At 39.7% G+C, this 9,143-nt stretch overlaps 1 pseudogene; it reads left to right on the plus strand.

Annotated features, from left to right (window-relative positions):
• The first annotated feature begins 736 nt into the window (after positions 1 to 736).
• Positions 737 to 1,180, plus strand: LOC129486544 (ubiquitin-conjugating enzyme E2 H-like; annotated as a pseudogene).
• The last annotated feature ends 7,963 nt before the right edge of the window (positions 1,181 to 9,143 follow it).

Below are 9,143 nucleotides of genomic sequence, written 5' to 3' on the forward strand. Positions count from 1 at the left end.
TAAACTGGTTCAACCATGTGGAAGTCAGTGTGGCGATTCCTCAGGGATCTCGAACTAGAAATACCATTTGACCCAGCCATCCCATTACTGGGTATATACCCAAAGGACCATAGATCATGCTACTATAAAGACACATGCACACGTATGTTTATTGCAGCACTATTCACAATAGCAAAGAGTTGGAACCAACCCAAATGTCCAACAACGATAGACTGGATTAAGAAAATGTGGCACATATACACCATGGAATACTATGCAGCCATAAAAAATGATAAGTTCGTGTCCTTTGTAGGGACATGGATGAAACTGGAAAACATCATTCTCAGTAAACTATCGCTAGGTCAAAAAACCAAACACTGCATGTTCTCACTCATAGGTGGGAATTGAACAATGAGAACTCATGGACACAGGAAGGGGATCATCACACTCCGGGGACTGTTGTGGGGTGGGGGGAGGGGGGAGGGACAGCATTAGGAGATATACCTAATGCTAAATGACGAGTTAATGGATGCAGGAAATCAACATGGCACATGGATACATATGTAACAAACCTGCACATTGTGCACATGTACCCTAAAACCCTAAAGTATAATAAAAAAAAAAAAAGAAAGAAATTTGATAATGCAAAAAAATAAATAAATAAATAAATAATACAGTTCGGCTGGGATAAGGAGGCTGACTGAACAGGAGTCGACTGCTTGTAGTGGAGGCTGCTAGGAGCCGGTCAGAGGGATTCATGAATAAAATTTTCCATCCCAACATTGATGACGCGTCAGGAACTGTGTGTCTAGATGTGATTAATCAAACTTGGACAGCTCTCTATGATCTTACCAATATATTTGAGTCCTTCCTGCCCCAGTTGTTGGCCTATCCTAACCCCATAGATCCTCCAACGGTGACGCTGCAGCCATGTATCTCCACCGACCAGAAGAATACAAGCAGAAAATTAAAGAGTACATCTAGAAATACGCCACGGAGGAGGTGCTGAAAGAGCAGGAAGAGGGTACCGGGGACAGCTCATCGGAGAGCTCTATATCTGACTTTTCCGAAGATGAGGCCCAGGATATGGAGTTGTAGTAGAAAAATCACCTGCTTTTCAGAAAGACTATTGTTTCCTAACCATGAGAAGCAAACTATAATATTCATATTTAAACAGAGCAATTTTTATCACTAAACAAGGTTTTTATGAATAATAGCATATATATATATGCGCTATATATATATATATCTATCTATATATATATATAATATCACCCTTTAGATCTTGATTTCTTGGTCATTTCTCAACCTGAGGTGCATAGCATATTCCCACATTCCATTTGGTAGCAATATGCGGTCCGAATGCATGCATTCATGAGTCCATGTGGCCAAGTCAGCCTGTGTGCTACTGAACTGTCAAAGGAAATAGCCGTTCTGATAGGTAGATGTGAGTAAAAAGAACAGGAAAAAATCGCTTCTTTTATTGATGGTTCCAAAGAAACAAACCAAACCAACCAGCTCTTGGATGTGAAGATAAAATAGTGCTTTTCTGAAATGGAAAGAAAAAGCTTAGGGAGGAAGAGGCCTGCTGTGGGGGCATTAGAGCCAGCCACATAAGAATCAGAGCTGTTCCTTCCTGTGAATCCTACGTGGCCCTATGTCTTCTGTGGAGTTACAGTATAAAACAGGGAGCCAATTAGACTATTAAAACCATTTTCTGACTCTGATTTTAAGTACATTTTTATATGTCAGTTCCTGCCCTTCACACTACCAGGCCCTGCAGCCACAGTGTTCTATTGGAGAAACTTGGAGAAGGGTTTTCTGAACCGGTTCTTTTTCTTGGGGTAGAGCTTGTAATCCAGACCTGTTTTTGAAAGGACAGCACAGGAGGAGAAAAGTGACTGGGACGATGCTTCCTCTCATCCAAAACACGTGCAGAGTTACATCCTCATCCTAGTGTTTGGCAGTTTGAGACCGCTACCCTGAACTTAAGAGCTTTAAATATGAGGGTTGTGTTCTGCGGGGGGGGGGGGGGGGGTTTGGTGTGTGTGTGTATTGTGATTAGAAAGGTTGCAGATTTCATCTTCATCGACCAAGAGGCAGCCGCCTCCTTGGACAAGCCACTCATGGACCATTAGACTTGAGAAGAAGACCCATGTGGTGACTGCAAAGCCCTGGGTACTTGCCTTCATGTTTTGGTTTGGTTTTCCCTTTTTCTGCTGCTCTTGGCAGCAGCCTGGTCATCATCTGCTTGTGGGAGTGAGAAATGGGTATTTTAGACCCAACACAGGTTCTAAATTTAAAACGAATAATAATGGGAACAAATAAAGGTTCTTGTACCCAGAGTGATTCTACATGGGAAAAACAAACCAGCTTTTTTCAGAGAGTGACTGAATAGGAAGAAGGGATTCAGAAATGTGATGTAATAGAACATGCCCTGCAGGAAGAAAATGTTTTCTCTCCTGTGTATGTTAAGAGGAAATCAGTTTAAAATGCCTGCTAATCAAATGTCAACTCAGCTAACAACATGTCCATGTTGCTGCAGAGTTTCTTTCAAATCTGAGTGTTGCCTGCTGAACTCAGATGGGAGTTTGGAGAAATTTTAGACAGCAGCTCTGTATTCTTTTTTTGCCACAGCCAATAAGATAATAGCAGAATTAGCCAATCCTAAGACCTTCTAAAGACGATTTTTGAGCTGGGATTATTTAATTTTTCTTTTTGACGTGCTTTTAGTTTAGAAATGCTGTATTCCACAAGGTTTAAGTCAGTGAGGTTGGAAGATACCCTATCTTTTTTATTCAGAAAGCACAATCAATCTTTTGTTTGAAATCTATATAAAGTACAACTTGCTTTTAGCATGATTATTTTCCTAAATAAAAAGACAAAGATTTACTTAATGTAAATAATAATAATAGTAATAATAATAATACAGTTAAAGGATTGAAACAGAATATACTGTATTAATTTGGCCTACCAATTGACATTTCTTCTGATCAAAGAAACCATTTCCTGGCACATTCTGCACAGTACTAGGCAAAGTACCCAGGGCAGTGAATACTCAGTAATGTTTGCAGATGTAGGAAGAGATGGATGGAGAACCGAATGACTGGTTGAATTGACAGATTAAAAGAGGTAGTTGAAGTCTAATGAAGGCATTATCAGTGTGAATGAAAGAAAAAGACAAACTAGAGAAACATCACATAGGTAGAATCTTAGGGTTTGATAATTGTTTGGATATAGAGGTCAGTGAAACAAAAATGGCTGATAAAAGAGAGATGGTATCTTGAACATTAATAAAAGAATCAGAAAGCTAATTGAGTTTGGGAGGAAAGCTAATTGAGTTTGGAAAAGATGAGTTTCATTTTAGACTTTAGAGATATTAGGATAGTTTAGATAGATGATGTAAAAGATGATATATTCAATTACAATTTTACTGATCTGTTCAATAATCATTTATCAAAGACTTGAGGTTTCTAGGCACTGGGTTACAGGCTGAGTATAATAAGCGCCAATATTTGTTGAGTACTTATACAGTAGGCATTTCTTGGTGCTGGGAATGGAGCAGGGAACTTAGATGAAACTTAGATCCTAGTGGGGGTAGACAGAAAATAAAATTAATAAGTAAAATATATGCTATTAGATGGTGATATGTAGAAAAGGAAAGCCAGAAGGGTTTAATGTTAGAGTTAAGTACTTTCAATTTTAAATGAAGTAGTTAGGGAAGGCCTCACCGAGAAAGTGGCATTTGAACAAAGACCAGAGCAGATAAAGAAGCAAAGGTATCAGAGAAACAGATGTTCCAGGCAGAGCAGCAAGCAGCAGTATGAACATAAATGCAAAGGCCCAAGGGTAGGAACATGCCTGGAGCATTGGAGGAATGGTTAGAAGGTAGGTGTTTCCACAGCAAGGGTAGAGTAGAAGGATGTAATGTCAAGGAGGTAGCAGAGACCAGCTCCTGTAGGCATTTTAGGCTGCTGAGATGATTTTCGTGGAGGAGTGATATGACCTAACTTAAGTTCTAGTAGTATCAGCCGGGCTTCTGTTGGAAATGATAATTAAAAGGGAAAGAGCAGAAGCAGTTGAGAGGCTAATCCAGCTAATCCAGACAAGAAATGATGGTGGTCGGGACCAGGTTGATAGCAGTGAGGTGGAGAGCATTGGTTATATTCTGGACATATGTTGCAAGTAGAGCCAACACAACTTGTAGATTGATTGTGGAGCATGAGAAAAAAAGAATAAAAGATGATTCTGACATTATTTACCCCGAGTAATTACAAGAATGGTGTTATACCTGGCTGAAGATGAAGAAGACTGAGATGGAGTTTGTGAGAAGTAAGGATTGGGAGTAGTTTTAAACATGTTAACTGTGCAATACTCATTAGATAATCCAGTGAAGTTAGAGAAGCCTGTTTTATATGAGTCTGGAGTTCGGGAGAGAATTCTGAGTGGGAAATCCAAATGCGAGACTTGTCCTGTACCAAGGATGTTTGCAGCCTGAAACTGATGATCTCTTGGTGATCGCATCGAGAGAGTCAGTGTAGAGAGAAAAGGAGATCAAAGGCTTAAGCTTAGGTCTAACGTTTAGGGTCAAAGAAAACTATAGGAACAAATAAGGGAGTGACCATCAAGGAGTGTATACTAAAGGGAGACACGTATGGAAATAAGCGTCAAGTGTATTTGTACTATAGAGGGGTCCAAAGGAGAGAGAGAGAGATCAAGACTACCAAAGAAATGAAGGATCAAGAAAGGTTTGTTAGAGAAAGACTCACTGGAAGTGCAGGGAGGATGAGGATTTTCCAGACAGACAGAAATGACATTAACAAATCCAGTTCATTGTGGTAGGGTGGTCAAGAGTAACGACTCTGGAGCCAGAGTGCCTGGATTTAAATCCTGGCTCTGCCACTTACTAGATGTGTAACGTTGGTTGAATCACTTAACCGCTCTGGACCTCAGTTTCCTCATCTATAAAATGAGGATAATAATAATACAGAGGGTTGTTATGAGGATTAAATAATAAAATATTTGTAAATTTCCTAGACTACATGACAGTCTGCATGTTCTACAAAAGTTTTAGTTAAATCTATAGAGATTTGGAACTTTATGGAACAATTTGGAAATTACAGTGGTTGGGGTTTAGAGTAGGTGGGGAGAGGAAATGGTGTCTAAGCCTGGAAATGCAGACGAGGGCCAGCTCACGGAGACTCTTCATGTTATGGGAAATAATTTGAACTTTTCCAGTAAGCATTTGGTCAGTTTCACGTTTTTGAAACACAATTCTAACAGTAGGGTGAAGGTTACCAAGTGATAAGGTGAGATTAGAGGCCAAGTGACGAAACTGAGATTGTGTGACAAGAAAGCAGGTGTGAACAAACTGGAGAGTGTTAAGCAGATACAACCGACAAGGCTTGGTCACCAGTTAAATGTGAAGAATGAGGAAAATTACAAAGGCTGAAATGACTTCCAGATTTTCTATTGTGTCACTGGTTAGCTGATGATCCATTTTGGTAGAAGGAATATAGGAGGTAGAACATGTGTTAAAGACAGATAATACTCCTATTTTGTGAATGTGGGTTTGAGTACCTCTGTGACATTCTGGTTGAGATGTTCTGGCACCATAGGAAATGGAAACATGGAATGCGATCTGATATAAGGCTGTGACTACAGGAGAGGAGTCCAGGCTAGAAATATAGATTCAGAAGTCATCATTATGCTGGTGGTTGGAGGAGTCATAAAGTTGGGAAGGATGTCTCAGGAATCATGCATAGAATGAGAAAGCCAAAGCAGAGTCCTGCAAAGCATCAGCACTTGGAAGTGAGGAGGCTGAAAAAGAAGCAAAACTGTTACAGAGGTAGAAGCAATAAGAAAGAGAAGGCAAGAAAGAGGGAATATCAAGGGAGATAAGGACCGGAAGCCAAATGTTGCATAGAGAAAGATCAAGGAGGGTGAGGACAAAAGAGATTTCGTTAAATGTGGCCATTATGAGATCACCGGCTCTCCACCAGAAAGGCTAAGTGCTGAAAGCAGGAAACTAATTACAATGGGTGTAGCAGACACAGTTGGTGCCCCTCCCATATTTCTTTGGCATTCACTATTCCCAGCCTTGCCAATGGCATCCTACCGAAATCACCTGCTACTTTCTATGAGGGCTTTGTCATCAGCAAGAACCCAGCCTTGTCTTGGAACTGGCCAGATGTGCCAGAGGAGCAGCCCACAGTGATTTAAGATGTGAGTTGATTGGTAAGTACCCCAGTATTCCTCTCCCAAGGAGAAAACACTCTTAAGATTTGTTCGACATTTTGATGGGGTTGTTTGTTTTTTTCTTGTAAATTTGTTTGAGTTCATTGTAGATTCTGGATATTAGCCCTTTGTCAGATGAGTAGGTTGCAAAAATTTTCTCCCATTCTGTAGGTTGCCTGTTCACTCTGATGGTAGTTTCTTTTGCTATGCAGAAGCTCTTTAGTTTAATGAGATCCCATTTGTCAATTTTGGCTTTTGTTGCCATTGCTTTTGGTGTTTTAGACATGAAGTCCTTGCCCACACCTATGTCCTGAATGGTATTGCCTAGGTTTTCTTGTAGGATTTTAATGGTTTTAACATTTAAGTCTTTAATCCACCTTGAATTAACTTATGTATAAAAAGTGGGTGAAGGACATGAACAGACACTTCTCAAAAGAAGACATTTATGCAGCCAAAAAACACATGAAAAAATGCTCATCATCACTGGCCATCAGAGAAATGCAAATCAAAACACAATGAGATACCATCTCACACCAGTTAGAATGGCCATCATTAAAAAGTCAGGAAACAACAGGTGCTGGAGAGGATGTGGAGAAATAGGAACACTTTTACACTGTTGGTGGGACTGTAAACTAGTTCAACCATTGTGGAAGTCAGTGTGGTGATTCCTCAGGGATCTTGAACTAGAAATACCATTTGACCCAGCAGTCCCATTACTGGGTATATACCCAAAGGATTATAAATTATGCTGCTATAAAGACACATGCACATGTATGTTTATTGCAGCACTATTCACAATAGCAAAGACTTGGAACCAACCCAAATGTCCAACAACGATAGACTGGATTAAGAAAATGTGGCACATATACACCATGGAATACTATGCAGCCATAAAAAATGATGAGTTCATGTCCTTTGTAGGGACATGGATGAAACTGGAAAACATCATTCTCAGCAAACAATTACAAGGACAAAAAACCAAACACATCATGTTCTCACTCATAGGTGGGAATTGAACAATGAGAACTCATGGACACAGGAAGGGGAACATCACACTCCGGGGACTGTTGTGGGGTGGGGGGAGGGGGGAGGGACAGCATTAGGAGAAATACCTAATACTAAATGACGAGTTAATGGGTGCAGCAAAACAACATGGCACATGGATACATATGTAACAAACCTGCACATTGTGCACATGTACCCTAAAACCTAAAGTATAATAATAATAAAAAAAAAAGATTTGTTCGACAGCTTCCCAAAGATGCCAAATGAGATTCAAATCCCAATTTCCCACAATAGTAATCTAAGATAAACACATTCTGTATTGACTTTTTTCCTACCTTGACTCACTTCCCTTTCTTCTAGCAAAGATTATCCCCCAGGTAAACTACTCCCATCAAATTCTTATCACAGCCTGTTTCTGGGTGTGCCCAACTTATGACAAAAGTCATAAAAGTTTTAAGAGGTGAAGATAAAAAGGAATTAAAATATTTAAACTTGGTTATGAATGAAAAAAGATAGGACCGTAACTAGAAGATGACATAGAATCATGAGATTTTTTCTTTATGTCATGGGAGAAGCAAGTTTATATACTGAGAGGACAGAAACTATAGGAAGGGGTGAGGGTGTAGGAGAAGTGATGCTCTAGTGGAGCAGGGTCCCTGGGATAGGTGGAAGGCCTGTGGTAGCACAAGGAGGGGTTAAGAGCTGAGGAAGAGGGATGCCATTTTACTAAGTAAACAGAAAGGAGAGAGGATGGTTACAGTAACAAGTAAGAGCACAGTTGTGTATGAATGTTCTGGTGGCCAGAGAGCAGAAAAGGAGCTCATTTACTAACTGTGAAGGAGATTGGGGTGACAGTATAAGTCTATTGGGCAAGAAAAATGATAGAAGATGCAGACAAATAGAATGCCCTCATTTAGGTGGCAAATAGAAAAGGAGAAAAATTTAGAGATAAATCAAGAAAAAAGTAACATAGTAAAATGGAAACCAAGAAGGAACAATTTTAAAGGAGAGAGTGATCAAAGTGTCCAATTTCTTGAATGAACATCAGTAATTTTGGAAAAAAATTTCTTTTGGGTCTGTGGAATAGAAGCTATCTACTCAAACGATAAAAGAATAAGTGGATAGGGAAAAAAAAAAATAGAGAATGGCAAACAGACGAGACCTTGACCAGAAGACAATTCCAAAATATGGATTCACATCAAGTTAATGGAGAAAGAACCCAATAGTATTTCCAGACACACCAAGATACCTGTATTTAGAACTCTTTAGATATTTGGTTGCATTATATGAAATTTCTCAGATTTGACCATTTTTAACCTACAAAAATGTCAATTTCATATGATTTGACCTAATATTCACAAATATCATAGGGAGAATTTTTACTGACCAGAATTCAGATTCTTAGGTTCCCTGTGTCAACTATCAACTCTAAGTCTATTGTGAATACTTAAGGCATAAAACTGCCAAGAATACTATGCGGTTAGCAAAACACCATGGATGATAGATAGTGAATGAAAGATAATGAAATTTGACAAATTATTGATTTTATTTTTAGTATTTGTTAATAACATATGTTCTACCAAAAGAATAATAATTTCTATAACAGGGTATTAGAAATAAGCAGCTCTCTAAGGCTGAGCGCAGTGGCTCACGCCTGTAATCCCAGCACTTTGGGAGGCTGAGGTGGGCAAATCATGAGGTCAGGAGTTTGAGACCAGCCTGGCCAACATGGTGAAACCCTGTCTCTACTAAAAATACAAAAATTAGCCCGGTGTGGTGGTGCGTGTCTGTAATCCCAGCTACTCAGGAGGCTGAGGCAGGAGAGTTGCTTGAACCCGGGGGGCAGAGGTTGCATTTAGCTGAGATCATGCCATTGCACTCCAGCCTGGGTGACAAGAGCAAGACTCTCTCTCGCTCTCAAA

This window comes from Symphalangus syndactylus, chromosome 7 (genome assembly GCF_028878055.3).
Source record: "Symphalangus syndactylus isolate Jambi chromosome 7, NHGRI_mSymSyn1-v2.1_pri, whole genome shotgun sequence".
NCBI lineage: Eukaryota > Metazoa > Chordata > Mammalia > Primates > Hylobatidae > Symphalangus > Symphalangus syndactylus.